This window comes from Staurois parvus, unplaced genomic scaffold (genome assembly GCF_062004578.1).
Source record: "Staurois parvus isolate SC_StPar_1 unplaced genomic scaffold, SC_StPar_1.0 ptg000423l, whole genome shotgun sequence".
NCBI classification, from domain to species: domain Eukaryota; kingdom Metazoa; phylum Chordata; class Amphibia; order Anura; family Ranidae; genus Staurois; species Staurois parvus.
In genome coordinates this window covers 1,142,630-1,161,959 of record NW_028318219.1, presented here as the reverse complement: position 1 = coordinate 1,161,959, position 19,330 = coordinate 1,142,630, and the positions used below count along the sequence as shown (strand labels likewise).

The 19,330-nt window shown below is 43.9% G+C and overlaps 1 pseudogene; it reads left to right on the top strand.

The window, feature by feature from the left end:
* Positions 1-676: 676 nt before the first annotated feature.
* Positions 677-19,330, top strand: part of LOC149454558 (elongation factor 1-beta pseudogene) — a 78,470-nt pseudogene continuing 59,816 nt past the window's right edge.

Genomic DNA, 19,330 nt, shown 5'->3' with positions numbered 1-19,330 from the left:
GTTTTGGTGGAGATGTTAGCCTTCTCGCAGAGGCACCATATGAGCAAGACAAACAATTCTGTTGCCTGGTCAATCCTGCTATGGACTTCAGTGATGGCTGCCATCAGGTGACAATTAATTTTTACCATTGATTTGTAATCATGTACGGCCAGTTTTTTTCATAATGCAAAACCAGACCAGTAAACAAATGTAGTTCTAAAAAAGGCTGAACTAAAAACAAAACTGTTCTTTCTTCATTTTGGGTAGAGTAAGGGAGGGTTTTAACCCTCCATTTTAGCCATCTGTGTGCCATTGAAGATTTCCCTTTTACTTACTGTCCTATAGAAAAAAAAAAAAAACAGAAAGTGAGAGGAAATCCATCAGATATGAGGGAAACGTTGGTTACCCCCAGGGTCACCGCTAGTGTTGTCCATATTGGAAGATTTCCCTTCTATGCCTGTTGTGGTGGCAACCCAACATTTGGAATTTTCTTTCACATTTGGTGATAACGGTAAACAGGACAAACAGAGACAGTGAATTTCCCTATCAGGGTCACAGTCAGCAATAAAAAAATAGAACTGAAGCAAACCGAGAGTCAATATAGCAGTTCACTCAAGTCTGGACATAGCAAACAAGAAGTCAAGGCCTGGGCTAGGACCAAGGCCTTACCATCACTGTCTGTTCAGGAAGGTCAACTATGTGGAATGGTTCAGGGCTGGAGCTTTCACCTATCTCTCCGCCAACCTTGCCCACCAACCTATCTGCCCACCACCAACCGTATTTGATGACTGAGATCCTCAAGCTAGCCCGTGACAACAAGAAGACCCGCATTATCCCCCAACACCTTCACCTGGCTGTCTGCAACAATGAGGAGCTCAACAAAGAGCTCGGTGGAGTTCACCATCTCCCAGGGAGGAGTCCTGACCAACATACAGGCTGTACTGCTGCCCATGAAGACCAACAGACACAAGGCCAAGTAAACCAGATGATTAATTTAAATTAAATACTACAATATGGGTGGTCTGGGCTCACCAGACAACCACTTGTAAAAGTAAAACAGACTTCATTGTTTTTCAAACATCAAGCAAGCAGCATACTTCAGCAAAATTAAACACAAACAGTCCATAATTCTGGCAGAATAAAAAAACAACTTGATTGCTCACCTCTAGTATACAAGTCCCCCACAAGGTTTCAGGGGTCCCCTATGCTTCAGGGTGCCCCAAAGGCCACATGAGGTCAGCAAACACTGTCTTACTGGCAAGACAGTCCACACTTTCACACTGCTGTGACCTACAGTACCTCACACTCCGCCTCATAGACAGGTCCTGACTCCTTCATGTTCCTTTTTAGGCCTTCCCTGCAGGAGGGTTAGCCCTTTAAGGAGCATAGACCCTTTAATCAGAGCTGGAGGCTCTTTCCCACCCCAAGCTTCTCCAATTCTGGGTCACAAATGAGAAATTACCAATCCTGAGAGAACTGTAAGTTAGTCCTCTCCTCTTCAACGTGACAATCCTAGGACCCCTCACCCTGCTTGAGTGAGAACCCCTGAGCACTCAAAATGCTTTCAAATTGTCCCCCATAAAAAGAGATCATAACCCAAATAGATGATAAAAGTATCTCCTGGGCAGTACCAATCCTTAATGTCCTGTACAATACTTTAAACAAAGCATCTTCCCATTTCAGCCATTCAGCTTCCAGACCCCCAGCCTACTTATTGGACAGTGAATTAGTATCCTTTTCTGATTACCATTGATCAGAGAGCTGATCCGATTGTGAAGCCAAGCAGGATAGTGGAACATAACCAAGGATGTAGCAGAGAGATCTTACTAACCAGCAATGGTGTGCACATCCTGAGAATAGCTGGCCAAATGTGCAATGCCTTTGGCAGACAAAAATATAAAGCAGATAGCTCTTTGCCCGGAGTACCGCTTTAACGCATCTATTTCAAAGTAATAGTCTTTTTTCAGTTTTTTTATATAATGATGGAAATATAAGTTGGACTTTCCCCTTTATTTGCAGACGCCTATTCTTGAAAAAAGCCAATTCAGCACAAGTGGCCACAGAGACACCCTGAAGCGGGACTGTCGCACCTGTTATATGTGACTGCTGGAGTGGGCTAATGAGATCTCCTCCAAAGGCTTAATGGATTCACCCTTCAGTGATGTGGAAATACACTCGACTACACAGCTTTTCAACTTCATAAAAATACCCACTTCTATTCATAATGAGATGTAAGACCCGATGAAAGGACGCCAATAAACTGTTTTATATAAAGAAGAAGCCTCAGTCTGTGCTGACCTCCAGGCAAATATACACTCATCGGCCACTTTATTAGGTACACCTTGCTAGCACTGGGTTGGACCCCCTTTTGCCTTCAGAACTGCCTGAAATCTTTGTGGCATAGATTCAGCAAGGGTGTTGAAACCCTTCAACAGAGATTTTGGTCCATATTGACATGAGTTACTGTCAACCAGGGGCGGACTGACCATTTGGAAACTCTGGCACAGCCCGAGGGCCCGAGGTCAGTAGGGGGCCCCATGGGATGCCCCTGGTACCTTTTTCATAGGCTTTTTTGAGTTTGGGCAAGGACACAGGGGCCCCATGATCCCCTATTGCCCGGGGGCCCCATGAGTTGTCAGTCCGCCCCTGCTGTCAACAACGCATTTTCTTCCACACAACTGCCACTCACTAGATATTTTCTCTTTTTTGGACAATTTTCTGTAAACCCTAGAGATGGGTGTGTTGAAAATCCCAACAGATCAGAGGTTTTTGAAATACTCAGACCAGCCCATCAACCAACAACCATGCCAAATTCAAAGTCACTTAAATCCTCTTTCTTCTCCATTCTGATGCTCGGTTTGAACTTCAGCAAGCTGTCTTCACCAAGTCTAGATGCCTAAATGCATTGCTGCCATGCAGGAGCGGACTGACCATTTGGAAACTCAGCCACTGCCCGAGGGCCTGGGGTCAGTAGGGGGCCCCATGAGATGCCCCCTGGTACCTTTTTCATAGGCTTTTTGAGTTTGGGCAAGGACACAGGGGCCCCTATTGCCCGGGGGCCCCATGAGTTGTCAGTCCGCCCCTGCTGCCATGTGATTGACTGATTAGCAAATTGTGTTACCAAGCAATTGAACAAGAGTACCTAATAAAGTGGCCGGTGAGTGTAAATCACACATTGAAGTGACACTTAAATAAAACATTTAAAAAATATATATATTCATGTATTCTTAAAGTATAACCAAAAAGCATAACTTTTTTTTTAGCTTTGGATGGAGTGCTGAGAGATTAGAACAATGGTCAGTTTGTATTGCAGTCTGTGCCCCCATTACAGAGACTCCCCCTCTCTATTTGTCCTGTTTGCCACTATCATTAAAAGTGAAAGTAAAAGAAAAACCCAAATTTTGGGTTGTCCCCAGAAAAGTAAAAGAGGGGAGATCTTTCAATGAGGACACTAGTTCTGGTGACCTGGGGGTCCCCAAGGAATTCTGTCACTTTGGATGGATTTCTTCTCACTTCCTGCTTGACTATGGGACAGGAAGTAAAGGGGAAATCTCCGCAATGGGTCACAGATGGCGAAAAAAGAAAAAAACCTGACAGGGGTTATAACCCTCCCTTACTCTATCCAAATTGAAACAAAAAAGTTTTGCCTATAGCTCTACTCTAACTTAGGGGCTGGTTCACAGCAGAACGCAGTGCGGAAAGCTATGCACATTTCATGCACTTCCCGCCCGGCCTATAGCAGAATGACGGCCGGGCGGGACACTCCTTGTTGTGACTGGGAGTCATATGACATCCTGTCAAAACAAGCCGCTCACGCGGCCGCGGGGCCGTGCATTGGTGCGATCTGCCACCGGCTGTGTCCATGGGACACAGCCGATGACATATCACTACACCAGCCCGTTGCCAGTGTCATGTGACCGCTGTGACCAATCACAGCAGATCACATGTCAATTGTATACAATGGATGGCTTCCTGTCATGTCATCCATTGTATACAATTATGTTGTTAGCTGTGACTGGTCAAGGCAGTCACATGATACAGATAGGGCCAATCACAGCCCATCTGTATCATGTGATAAGCTTTGCCCAATCACAACTAATCACAACAAAAGACTGAATGAATCAGTTTCATTCAGTAACAATGATTGCAAATCTCAATCAAATACATTGGTATTAGCAATCATAATGTGTTAAAAAAAAAATCCTGATCAGTTGCCCAGAGTAGTTCAATGTTACTATGGTAACATTGTATTGCTTTGGTTACAGTGTGCTGAAAAATAAAATAGTAAAAAAAAAAGAAAAACATTTAATAAAAAATAAAAATAATAGAAACACTTGAATTCAATTATTATTATTATTATTTTCACCAAAGAAATTTAAAAAATACATTTTAACTTAAATTTATTAAGAAATTTTATTTTTTTGTAAAATTTTATAACAGAAACAATGAAAAGTGCATTTTTTTTTCAAAGGTTTCAGGTGTTTTTTGTTTTATTTAGCAAAAAATAAAAAACTGAGTGGGGATTAAATATCACCAAACGAAAGCTCTATTTGTGTTAAAAAATGCTAAAAATGTCATATGGGTACAATGTTGCATGACTGCGCAATTGTCATTCAAAGTGCGACAGTGCTGAAATCTGAAAATTGGCCTGGGCAGGAAGGGGGTAAAAGTGCCCGGTATTGAAGTGGTTAAAGTTCGCTGACAGCAGATGAATCATGGTTGTTAAGGACGTGGCAGCTGTCAGATCCATAACAATCAGGCTATTCCAAATTAAACAAACAGAAACACAAAACAAATTCTGAAAACGAATAGGGCCCATAAATGAATGCATCTGAAAAAAAAATTTCAATTAACAAATGCAACCAAAAAATGAAACAAAACAAAATTTTCCAGCAGGCACAACAGAGCTCAGGCTTGGGGAGAGGGAAGCAGCACAAAAAGCCATAAGTTGTGCTGCAGTGCAAGGAGCCATGATGATAGTAGGAGAGAGCAGAGAGTTGATCTCATCAGTCTGCTGCTTGTTCCTTTAAAGCTCATGCATACAGGCGCGTGTGCCTGTAGAGCATAGAAAACGGGGTACTTTGGTGTCCAGGAGTCACAGATAGTGTGTTCAGCCCACTGCTTTAAAATTAATGACAAGTTGAAATATGCAGCAGCTGTACGCACATTTGAGCGGTGCTTGTAGACAGGGTAATATGCATACAGGAATGTGTATCCAAAAACGCAGAAAGCCCACGTTCCAAACAAACGTCCTTGCACATATACAGCTCTTTAGGTGTGTACCGGTCAGATGTGCCTACAGCTGCTGTTTATTTCAGCCTGTCATTGATTTTGTCAGGCAGTGCTATATACACTATATTGCCAAATGTATTGGGCCAGCCCTCGAAATCATTGAATTCAGGTGTTCCAATCCCGTCCATGGCCACAGGTGTATAAAATCATCCCCTAGGCATGCAGACTGCTTCTACAAACATTTGTGAAAGAATGGGTCGCGCTCAGGAGTTCAGTGAATTCAAGCGTGGTCCTGTGATAGGTTGCCACCTGTGCAATAAGTCCATCCGTGACATTTCCTGGCTACTAAATATTCCACGGTCAACTGTTAGTGGGATTATAACAAAGTGGAAGCAACTGGGAACAACAGCAGCTCAGCCACGAAGTGGTAGGCCATGTAAAATGGCAGAGCGAGGGCAGCGCATGCTGAAGCGCACAGTGCACAGAAGTCACCAACTGTCTGCAGAGTCAATAGCTAAAGACCTCCAAACTTTGTGTGATCTTCAGATTAGCACAACAACAGTGTGTAGAGAGCTGCATGGAATGGGTTTCCATGGCCGAGCAGCTGCATCCAAACCTTACATCACTAAATACAATGCAATGTGTCGGATGCCATGGTGTAAAGCACGCCACCACTGGACTCTAGAGCTCTGTAAACGTGTTCTCTGGAGTGACGAATCCCGCTCCTCTGTCTGACAATTCGATGGACGTATCTGGGTTTGGCAGTTACCAGGAGAATGGTATTTGCCTGACTGCATTGTGCCAAGTGTAAAGTTTGGTGGAGGGGGGATTATGGTGTGGGGTTGTTTTTCAGGGGTTGGGCTTGGCCCCCTAGTTCCAGTGAAGGGAACACTTAAGGCATCGGCATACCAAGACATTTTGGACAATTTCTTGCTCCCAACTTTGTGGGAACAGTTTGGGGATGGCCCCTTCCTGTTCCAACATGACTGCGCACCAGTGCACAAAGCAAGGTCCATAAAGACATGGATGAGCGAGTTTGGGGTGGAGGAACTTGACTGGCCTGCAAAGAGTCCTGACCTCAACCTGATAGAACGCCTTTGGGATGAATTAGAGTGGAGACTGTGAGCCAGGCCTCCTCCCCCAACATCAGTGCCTGACCTCACAAATGTGCTTCTGGAAGAATGGTCAAACCTTCCCATAGACACCCTCCTAAACCTTGTGGACGGCCTTCCCAGAAGAGTTGAAGCTGTTATGGCTGCAAAGGGCGGGGCCAACTCAATATTGAACCCTACGGATTAAGACTGGGATGCCATTAAAATTCAACTGCGTGTAAAGGAAGGCGTCCCAATACATTTGGCAATATAGTGTATATGCCACCTTTATGAGCAAATGCATCTGTGCACATGAGCACTTACTGTCACAGGATAAGAAGGAGGCCTGCAAGAGTTACTGAACTGCAGCAGAGAAAATTCAGGTCTCAAGCTGGAGGTAGCCCCCATACATGTGCATTTAGTGGTTTTGTTTTTGCCAGGAGTTCCACTTTAAGTAAGAAAACATTTACCCAGAGCAAGGACTGTGCAGATTCCTCGCCATCCAATCATTACTTAGTGACTGCGCCCAATGTATCTTCTCTGTCCTGTGGCTGAGGCTGACATTAATGGTGATGAGAAATATATTGATGCGATGCAGGAAGATGTAATATCTGTGTGGTCTGCTCAAAATTTCCTTCTCTCCTCTGCCGCCTTTCTAGAGCGACCGGTGTCTGGGATCACGCCAGATACTGATCTTATGAATGGGAGGGGGAGACGCTGGAGATGTTCATCCTAAAACACACTGACAGGTGAAGAATGTCAACCTTTCATTCTACTAAGTGGAATTAGAGTGTCACTGGGATCAGGCCAAGTGCTGGAGAGAGAGATACTGTAGATGGATAGAGATATAGATTATAGATAGATAGATAGATAGATAGATAGATAGATAGATATTTGATAGATAGATAGATAGATAGATAGATAGATAGATAGATATTTGATAGATAGATAGATAGATAGATAGATAGATAGATAGATAGATAGATATTTGAGAGACAGATATTTGATAGATAGATAGATAGATAGATAGATAGATAGATAGATAGATAGATAGATAGATATTTGATAGATAGATAGATAGATAGATAGATAGATAGATAGATATTTGATAGATAGATGAATGGGAGGGGGAGACGCTGGAGATGTTCATCCTAAAACACACTGACAGGTGAAGAATGTCAACCTTTCATTCTACTAAGTGGAATTAGAGTGTCACTGGGATCAGGCCAAGTGCTGGAGAGAGAGATACTGTAGATGGATAGAGATATAGATAATAGATAGATAGATAGATAGATATTTGATAGATAGATAGATACATACAATGGGGATCGAAAGTTTGGGCACCCCAGCTAAAAATTTGTATTAATGTGCATAAAGAAGCCAAGGAAAGATGGAAAAATCTCCAAAAGGCATCAAATTACAGATTAGACATTCTTATAACATGTCAACAAAAGTTAGATTTTATTTCCATCATTTACACTTTCAAAATAACAGAAAACAAAAAAAATGGCGTCTGCAAAAGTTTGGGCACCCTGCAGAGGTAATATCTTGTACTGCCCCCTTTGGCAAATATCACAGCTTGTAAACGCTTTTTGTAGCCAGCCAAGAGTCTTTCAATTCTTGTTTGAGGTATCTTTGCCCATTCTTCCTTACAAAAGTCTTCCAGTTCTTTGAGATTTCTGGGATGTCTGTCACGCACTGCTCTTTTAAGGTCTATCCATAGATTTTCAATTATGTTGAGGTCAGGAGATTGTGAAGGCCATGGCAAAACCTTCAGTTTACGCCTCTTGATGTAATCCCCCGTGGATTTCGAGGTGTGTTTAGGATCATTATCCATTTGTAGAAGCCATCCTCTCTTTAACTTCAGCTTTTTCACAGATCAAGTTACCATCCAAAATTTGCTGAAATTATATTGAATCCATTTTTCCTTCTACTCGTGAGATGTTCCCTGTGCCACTGGCTGCAACACAACCCCAAAGCATGATTGATCCAACCCCATGCTTAACAGTTGGACAGAGGTTCTTTTCATTAAATTCTGTGCCCCTTCTTCTCCAAACGTACCTTTGCTCATTCCGGCCAAAAAGTTCAATTTTAACCTCATCGGTCCACAGAACTTGTTTCCAAAATGCATCAGGCTTGTCTATATGTTCATTTGCAAAGTTCAAACGATGATTTTTGTGGTGAGGACGTAGAAGAGGTTTTCTTCTGATGACTCTTCCATGAAGACCATATTTGTACAAGTATCTCTTTATAGTGGAATAGTGTACCACAACTCCAGTGTCTGCCAGATCTTTCTGGAGGGATCGTGCAGTCAAACGTGGGTTTTGAATTGTTTTTCTCACAATCCTGCGAGCTGTTCTGTCTGATATTTTTCTTGGTCTTCCAGATGTTGCTTTATCTTCCACTGTTCCTGATGACTGCCATTTCTTAATTACATTCCGAACAGAGGATATCGACATCTGAAAACGCTTTGCTATCTTCTTATAGCCTTCTCCAGCTTTGTGAGCGTCAACTATTTTCAGTTTCAGTTTTCTAGACAACTGCTTAGAACAACCCATGGTGCTGATTGTTGGGGCAAGGTCAGATGAGTCTGGGCATTTAAAACCTTTCAGATTGACATCACCTGGTCTTCCCAGACGATGATTGAGAACAATCCATGACACTGGCAGGTCTCAGCTTGGCAAAGGGGGCAGTGCATGCTATAAATTCTGCAGGGTGCCCAAACTTTTGCAGATGCCATTTTTTTGTTTTCTGTTATTTTGAAAGTGTAAATGATGGAAATAAAATCTAACTTTTGTTGACATATTATAAGAATGTCTAATCTGTAATTTGATACCTTTTGGAGATTTTTCCATCTTTCCTTGGCTTCTTTATGCACATTAATACAAATTATTAGCTGGGGTGCCCAAAGTTTCGATCCCCACTGTACATACATACATAGATATTTGATAGATAGATAGGCAGATAGATAGATAGATATTTGATAAATATATATTTGATAGATAGATAGATAGATAGATAGATAGATAGATAGATAGATAGATAGATAGATATTTGATAGATAGATATTTGATGGATAGATGGATAGATAGATAGATATTTGATAGATAGATAGATAGATAGATAGATAGATATTTGATTGATAGTTAGTTAGTTAGATATTTGATAGATAGATAGATAGATAGATAGATAGATATTTGATAGACAGATAGATAGGTAGATAGATAGATATATAGATAGATAGATAGATATTAGCTAGAACAATAGATAGATAGATATTAGGTGGATGGATATATATTAGATGGATGGATAGATAGATAGATAGATAGATAGATAGATAGATAGATATTAGGTAGATAGATAGATAGATAGATAGATAGATAGATAGATAGATAGGAATCAAATGTTCTCCGGCTATATTATCTGCCATTTGAATGTATGAATGGGGAAAATATCACACTATGGTCACTAGATGGAGCTGAAGAGCCTAGTTATTTCCAATGATATTAAGAGCCATCTAGTGGCCATAATGCAGTATTTTTCCCATTCACACATTCGATCTCCAGAGAATATAGCCTGAGAACATTCGATTTTGCCCCATTCGCAGCAAGCGATTTTACATGCAGTCTCTGTATATGAATACAACTTTAAGTAACATCTTAATTTGATTTGTACCGCATGCTATGCTGGGAGCCTCACACAGCACCAATGGCAATTGCTATATAATAAAAAAATATAACTAAACACTTAGATACAACCCACAGAAACCACAGGCTTTCTACCGATAGATCTGTGAAAACAGAGTTCTATAGGAAGGATTTCTGAGTATATCTAAGCTCCCGGCAGTCCGTGTTACCAGTTGGCATAACTGGAAAGGCGCTCGTTAATACCCTCACATGGAACATTTTCTGCCATTGTGCCGGCGCAACAGATGGAACTCTTCACACAAAGAGAAGTTGTACAAGCCACACATACATATATAATTTCAGTCAGCAGCTACCTTGACTTTTGCAGTGAGAAATAATGGCGAGCCTTTGAAACCTCTTATCTGGGCTGTTATTAATAATATAAAGATCGTGGATGTGTACATCAAAACAAATAGCATCGGGGAAAAGCTATATTACTACAGAGACACATGTCATGGAAACATAATGTTCTACAATCTTTTGTAGCATTGTCGCCTTGTCGTAGCACTGTCCTCATTACCCACAGAGCACCAACCTAATAAAACATGGAAAGGGATAGCAATGTCAAGGAAAAAATAGCTGTGCGAAAAGTGGCAGATGGAAGCTGCCATCCTTTGGCTGTAAGGTTATAATCTAGATGACATCATGTAATAGTGAATGTTGACACTCTAGAGCAGGGGTCTCCAAACTATGGCCCTCCAGGTGTTGAGAACTGCAAGTCCCTTGAGGCCTTGAAAGACTCTTGACAGCCACAGGCAAGACTCCCAGAGGCAGAGGCATTATGGGACTTGTAATACTTCAAAAGCTGGAGGGCCATAGTTTGGAGACCCCTGCTCTAGAGCAGTGCTCTTCAATCACTGAGCCAGGGCCCGCTACCAGGCTGTGGTCTCCAGCCAGCTGCAGATCTCCTATTCTAACCTTTCATTAGTGCCACCCTGCTCCCAGGGCCTGCCAACCTTCCATAGTGAATTACAGTGCCTCTCTACACCCACATTGCCCTCCAACCTCCCAGCTCCCATATTACTCCCCAACATTCCATTCCCCTCAACACTCAAAGTACCCCCCAACCTCCCTGCTCTTATAGTACTCCCCAACCTTCCATAGTGGACCAGAGTGCCTTTCAACAGACACAGTGCCCCCCAACCTCCCACAAGGCCTACAAGCTCCCATAGGGCCCCCCAACCTTCGAAATTGGAGTGCAGTGCTCCTCAACATCCACAATGCCCATCAACCTCCCATCTACCATAGTGCTCCCCAACCTTCCATGGTTGAGCGCAGTGCCTCTCAACACCCACAGTGCCCCCCAACCTCCCACAGTGCCTCCCAGCTCCCATAGTGCCTCCACTTTACCATAGTAGACTGCAGTGCCCCTCAACAGACACAGTGCCTCCCAACCTCCCACAGTTCCACTCAGCTTCGTGCAGTGCCCAACCCCTCCACCCCCCAGCCTACTGCAGAGTCTCCAGACCCTCCATAGTGCTCTAAAAGTGTCCCACATTCCTCATTCAACCTTCCACAGTGCCCACCAACCCTCCAGTCCCCCAAGAACCCCTGCAAAGAGTCCAAAGCCTCTTGGAGAGACCCCCAGCCCCCTTCAGAGACCCCATCCCCTACAGTCCCCTCCATAAACATCATACCTTTACAGGGCCAATAAATCTGCTGAAGAGCCCCCTAACTCCCTCCAGAACCGACAACCCCCTGCTCCCCCCCTCTGCTCCAGGATCCATTGATGATGCACATGTGTTGCAACATCAGGATGGCAGCTGAAAAAACCATGACTAGACTGCCAGTCCATATGATCTGTAGAGCAGCCCATGGCCTTCTGGGGCCCATGAGGTGGCTAATGCAGGAGGCTGTGGGCACGATACTCATCAATGTGGCCAGAAAAAGGAAATGTGGGGAGAGGGCTCCAAAAAGGTATCTGCTACCCCCTATTTGTCAGTGGAAGACTAAAGATCACATCCGCCACCACGGCAGAAGGACTTGTTCATCTAAGTGGAGCAGAAGTGTGGTCCATCGGTTACTTCCTTCCATTACAACCAAAGCTCTGTATGGGCCTGGGGCTGGAGGAATAGTCTGCAGACCCTATACATTGCTCCCTTTACCCTTTGATGCTTTGCAGGCTCCAATGCAAAAAAATCATATATGCACAATTTTGCTTTATACAATATGTGTGCATTTATATATTTTTGCAAAAGGTGGAGTATGCCTTATTGGCGCTTTATAAATACTGTATAATAATAATAATAATAATAATAAAGGGGGTGAGGAGAGAGGGGGAAGCGCTTGTAGTCCAAATCAGGACAACAGACTATGGTGTTAACCCTGCTACTTCATAGATTGAGTACATTGAATGTGTGTGAAAAAAAGAAAACGAATGCAGCCACCACATCAAAAGATTGGTGAGCTACAATATATTAAATTTTTGTTCTTGGGTTTAGATATGCTTTAAATGAGAATGAGTCCCCCGCTGTTCTGTATTCTGTTTCTGCTCTGCTGCTTTTTCTCTGTTCCATGCTAATTACTGTGATATTTTCTCACGTCTGTTTCCCATGTTCCTACTGGGGAATTGTGTTTATAGTGCAGCACGCAAGGCCGCCCCTCATTAGTGCAGATATTCCGGCTGTACGCTGGTATCGTCGCTGTATTTACTCAGTTATGCCATTTGCTGCCACATGAACCCGTGTAGAAATCACATTTTGCTTTTCATTGCTTTGACGTTTTTACTCCCAGCTCATACCCTGCGTCAAACTAATTCCAAATGTTATTCCGATCTGTGCTTCAATTTATAGGTAATGGGTAGTAAAGATGAAGCTTCTAGCTGAACTCCGGTCAGATATAAAAGGCACAAATGAGTCAACTCTGTATTTATTAAAATATGATTAGGGGGTCTATATACATATATAAAAAATAAATGTTGAATGAATGTGCCAGGCATTCGCCCATCCTTGATAGTTTTTGCTAAAATACAGTGATTTCCTATCATTGTCAGCACCATCTGGTGGCCATAATGCAGTATTATTCCTGAAACACCTCAAATAAAAAACAATACTGCAGGATGGATACTAGGTGGAGCTTACAATTATAGAAAATCACTGAGTAATTTATGACTTTTTTTGCACACGTTTTAAAAAAAATAATTTTAGGCCTGAAGATTAGATAAAACTCTCAAACATTATATATTTACTGAAAGCGGACACGCTGGAGATTAAATTGGTGGTTTTTAAGGCACAGCATATTTGTGCAACGGTTTCTCAAGTGAAAAATGTCAAGTCAAGTTAATTTCGAGACGCACAAATATAATATACTACCTAATTTTTTGGTAAAATATAAAAGATGAGGTTGTAGCGAGTCAATAGATACCCAACATATCAAACTTTACATTAGCACACACTCGCAAAAGGACAACAAACTTCAGTACCCTATATTTTCCATAGGCGACACTTTAAAAGCCCCTACAGATCACCAGTTCAAAGTTAAAGCGGAGCTTCACCCAAAAGGGGAAGTTCCGCTTTAAGCCTTCTCCCCATTAAGGATTGGCACCTTTGGGGAGCGGGGGTACCCGAATTTGACAGGTACCCGCTCCCACTTCCACCGCGATCGCCTAAGAGATCAGAAGTGGAAATTGTCCTCCCCTCTCCCCGTATTCTTCTGGGACATGTGACAGGTCCCAGAAGACTACGGGGCCATTCACAAAGCACAGCGCTTCTCACGCATGAGCAATGGGCACCCAGCTGTGAAGCCGCAAGCCGTCACAGCTGGGTGCCCACACTAAAGATGCCGGCGCCAGGGAGAGAAGACGGCCGGTAAAACCAGCCTTGGTGAGGACACCGCTGGACCGAGGGACAGGTGAGTGGCTGTATTTTAAAAGTCAGCAGCTACAGTTTTTTGTAGCTGCTGACTTTTTTTTTTTTCAGGTGGAACTCCGCTTTAATCATGAATAAGGGAGCTAAAATTATTGCTCTAATGCGATTATATTCATGTGTGAACAAATGGAGGTTTAAGTGTAACTTTATTTATTTTTTACTTTCACTGAAACTTTATATTACATACGGAACAAAACGTTTCCTATGTAATATAACATACTTAAGATAGGCTCTATTTAACGAGACATCAAGGGTCCTTCACTGCCCTGATGTCTCATCTTTCTTGCATTGAAGCTAAGGGAGCGCAGACACCAAAAATAAAATGGCGTTGTACACGTTCTTTCCAGCTAGGGGAGATCAATGAATGTATGTTCGCTGATCTCATTGCCCTCCACCCGCCTTGCTTCCCGGGGCTCTGCTGTCCCAACTGTGGGGCTGAGACCCACAAGAAAATCCTCTGTTACCACCACTGTAAGACATAGTGCAGTGGCAGCAAAAGGGTTAAAGTGTATCTAAAACCCAAACCAAAAATGTATTATATTGCAGATTACTCGTCCTTGGTGTTGTGGTTGCATTAGTTTACATTTTTCAAGCTTTTTTTGCTTTGTTTTCATCTGGTAATCCTACAAATGTTACTTAACTTGTCCCTGGGAGGCTACGTCACTTCTCCACTGTATGCATGGAGGGAGCCATGATGGTCGCCCTAGGCTGCTCTGCTTATATAAACTACAGACATGTCCGTATCTCTTCATATCAATTACATGGGAGGACAGGGCTATTGGTAGTTTACAGAAAATAGCTGAGAACGAAGATATTCTTTGGTGTAGCTCAAAGAAAGTGACAAGGATACTTTGGGGTTTATTTACTAAAGCTGGAGAGTCCAAAATCAGACTCCCTTCTGCATAGAAACCAATCAGCTTCCAGGTTTCATTGCCAAAGCTTCATTGAACAAGCTGAGGTTAGAAGCTGATTGGTTTCTATGCAGAAGGGAGTCTGATTTTGGACTCTCCAGCTTTAGTAAATAAACCCCTGTATGTCTGACCGTTGCAGTGTGTTTTAATGTGCCCAATTTCCATGTTAACTTGTGGATGGGCGATCAGGGAACAGTAAAACAGTGGTTCGACTGTCTATATATATTGCCCCCCCAGCCACCCTGTTCGGATTTAATCTGTTAATAGAGGTTTGCCTGGTGGTAGGCTTTAACCATTTCAAGTCCAGACACTTTCACCCCCTTCAAGTCCAGGCCAATTTTCAGCTTTCAGGACTCTCGCACTTTGAGTGACAATTACTCAGTCATGCAACACTGTACCCATATGACATTTTCATAATTTTTTGAGACAGGTAGAGCTTCCTTTTGGTGGTATTTAATCACCAATGGGTCTTTGTTTTTTGTTATATAAATGAAAAAAAACAAAATTTTTATGTTTAGTTTTCGTTATGAAATGTTGTAAATAAATAATCTTTCTTCAAAATATAGGCCAAAATGTATTCTGCTACATTTTTATGGTAAAAATAACCCAAATCAGTGTATAAAATTTAGTCTGCGTGAAATATAGATAGGGTCTACAAACTATGGAATATATATTTGAAAATTGATCAGTTGAGACCCTAAATGGCAGGACGCTGGTATGAGGTATGGTGGTGATCAGTACGTTGGTATGGCAGTGATCAGGATGCTGGTATAGGGTATGGCAGTGATCAGGACACTGGTATGGCAGTGATCAGGACACTGGTATGGGGTATGGTTGGTGATCAGGAAGCTGGTATAGGTTATGGGAGTGATCAGGATGTTGGTATGGGGTATGGCGGTTATCAGGATGCTGGTATGGGGTATGGTGGTGATTAGGAAGCTGGTATGGGTTATGGGAGTGATCAGGATGCTGGTATAGGGCATGGCGGTGATCAGGATGCTGGTATGGGGTATGGTGGGGATCAGGATGCTGGCATGGGGTATGGTGGTGATCATAAAGCTGGTATGGGGTACGGTGGCGATCAGGATGCTGGTATGGGGTATGGTGCTAATCAGGGTGCTTGTATGGTGGATGGCAGTGATCATGGCGCTGGTATGGGGTATGGTGGTGATCAGGAAGCTGCTATGGGGTATGGCGGTGATCAGGACGCAGGTATGTTGGTGATCAGGATGCTGGTATAGGGTATGGTGCTAATCAGGGTGCTTGTATGGTGGATGGCAGTGATCATGGCGCTGGTATGGGGTATGGTGGTGATCAGGAAGCTGCTATGGGGTATGGCGGTGATCAGGACGCAGGTATGTTGGTGATCAGGATGCTGGTATAGGGTATGGCGGTGATCAGGACACTGGTATGGCAGTGATCAGGACACTGGTATGGGGTATGGCGGTGATCAAGATGCTGGTATGGGGTACGGTGGTGATCAGGAAGCTGGTATGGGGTATGGCGGTGATCAGGATGCTGGTATAGGGTATGGCAGTGATCAGAACGCTGGTATGGGGTATGGCGGTGATCAGGTTGCTGGTATAGGGTATGGCGGTGATCAGGACGCTGGTATAGGGTATGGCGGTGATCAGGACGCTGGTATGGGGTATGGCGGTGATCAAGACGCTGGTATGGGGTATGGAGGTGATCAGGACGCTGGTATGGGATATGGCAGTGATCAGGATGCTGGTATGACAGTGATCAGGACACTGGTATGGGGTATGGTGGTGATCAGGATGCTGGTATGGGGTATGGTGGTAATCAGAAAGCTGGTATGGGGTATGGTGGTGATCAGGATGCTGATATGGGGTACGGTGGTGATCAGGATGCTGATATGGGGTACGGTGGTGATCAGGAAGCTGGTATGGGGTATGGTGGTGATCAGGATGCTGCTATGGGATATGGCAGTGATCAGGATGCCAGTATAGGATATGGCAGTGATCAGGACGCTGGTATGGGGTATGGCGGTGATCAAGACGCCAGTATAGGGTATGGCGGTGATCAGGACGCTGGTATGGGGTATGGTGGTGATCAGGACGCCGGTATGGGGTATGGCGGTGATCAGGACGCTGGTATGGGGTATGGTGGTGATCAGGATGCTGATATGGGGTACGGCGGTGATCAGGGCGCTGGTATGGGGTATGGTGGTGATCAGGATGCTGATATGGGGTACGGTGGTGATCAGGATGCTGGTATGGGGTACGGTGGTGATCAGGATGCTGGTATGGGGTACGGTGGTGATCAGGATGCTGGTATGGGGTACGGTGGTGATCAGGATGCTGGTATGGGGTATGGTGGTGATCAGGATGTTGGTAAGAGGCATAGTGGTGATCCTGGCGCTGATATGGGGTATGGCAGTATGGCGGCGTTATTGTGAGCACTGGGACAGGTGATGGCTGCAATGTTTATTTATCACTACACTAGGGGCAGTGAACAGGGAAACTAGGGTGGCTGGCACTGCAGTTTGTGAGTGTACATGCACTGTGACAGTCTGTTGTACACTTACAAGCTGCAGCAACAGTTTTCTTTGCTCTCACAGCCAATCTGTGTGAACGCAGGGAGAACCAGTTTGGTTTCACCATGTGATCTCCTGGACACAGCAGAGTGTAAAGTCCGGGTGACACACGGATCACTAAGCTCCTAGGTGCGCGCTCTGCGCTGGAGCTGCCATCCGCCATTTGTGGGTGGACGGGAAGCCATCAAAGTACATCTCAACTCAATCACTAAAACCTCACCTCCGCCCACATCAATTGTAACCAGTGCAAGCAAATACTTTTCTTATCAAGCACCTGAAGTTTCATTGCCAAAAGCTCCTTTTTAAAAGAAAAAGCCCAGTATTTCAGTGCTAAGAACCACAGATTTGAGAAATAAGTAAAAAAGAGACTTTTGGGCCAGCGTTAGGTTGTAATGCCTAGACTGCCAACCTTGAGATATGACTGCCAGTCAGTGTCGCTCTGGTGCTCCTGACACCACTTGGACTATATGTCAACTGACAGTGAAGTTCTCATATGTAGATGAGTCCTGTGCTTCATCCCTCTGGGGCTCTGCTGGCCATCCACCTCATTAGTGAACAGAGAGCCAGGGGCAGGCTATAGTGTCAAGGCATTCAGCATCTAGTAATCGAACTGTCAGTAAGAAGAGAAGGCAGGAGAGAAGAACTTTCAGCAAGGCTTCCAGGAAGATCACTTACATGTGCCCACTCCAATTTGAATCTAAAGGCCTGCTGGAGGCAAAGGAATCACTATGGCCCATTTCCAATTACAGCCAAAAATATTAATTCATGCGTAGAACTGGCTACCCGTACTTCATGCAGTGTAGAATTTTAACATTCTTTACAAGAAGCCAACTTGATGTCTGTATGCTTGAATATGGAATAAGCAAATTTAACGTAGATCTCCTCCTTAACTGGCATTTAGTTTGTTCAAATTACTGTGTTTCATTAACATATGCAACATTTTTTTATTTGTGTTTTTCAACTTTTTTTGGACAATCAACGTCTACACACTCTATGGTAATTGGATTACGGTGACTTAAAGCATAGTTCTACCCAAAAGTGGAAGCTCCACTTGTTTACTTCCTCCCCCCCTCCACTGCAATATTTGGCACTTTTTTGGGGGGAGCGGATACCTGGTTTTAACAGGTACCCGCTCCCACTTCCGGCTCAGTTCGTCGTAGCGAAGTGAGCTGGAAGTTCGGCCCCGTGTTTGGGACATTTCCCAGGTCCCAGAAGACTGCCGGACCAAGCAGGATGCGCAGCACAACTCACGCATGCACAGTAGGAAATCGACTGTGAAGCCACAAGAAGTCACAGCCTGGTGCCCACAGATGAGAGGAGAGGGAGAGAAGGATGGCGCAGGTGAGCACATTGCTGGACCCTGGAACAGGTGAGTGTGTGTTTTTTTACAATTTTTGTAGCTGCTGACTTTTAATAAAATAAAAATAACTGGAACTGAACTTTAAGATGTGGATATAAATACTGGGTAATCTTCCCGACACAAATTGGAACTGAAGAAGTGGCTTGGTAAGCTACAAAAAGTCTTCCACATTACTGAAATCCAGCTGAATGTGACCAACTACTACTAGATATACAGTATCATGACCTGGATAAATGAGAACCCTCAAAGACAGTGGGGGTGATTTACTAAAGCTGGACAGTGCAAAATCTGGTGCAGCTCTGAATAGAAACCAATCAGCTTCCAGGTTATACTGCCAAAGCTTAACTGAACAAACTGAAGTTAGAACCTGATTGGCTACCATCAGGGGCGGACTGACCATTTGGAAACTCGGGCACTGCCCGAGGGCCCGGGGTCAGTAGGGGTCCCCATCAGATGCCCCTGGTACCTTTTTCATAGGCTTTTTTGAGTTTGGGCAAGGACACAGGGGCCCCATGATCCCCTATTGCCCGGGGCCCCATGAGTTGTCAGTCCGCCCCTGGCTACCATGCACAGCTGCACCAGATTCTGAGTGCACCAGTTTTAGTAAATCCACCCCACTGTTTTTCATCTTCTTTCAACCCCTTCTGC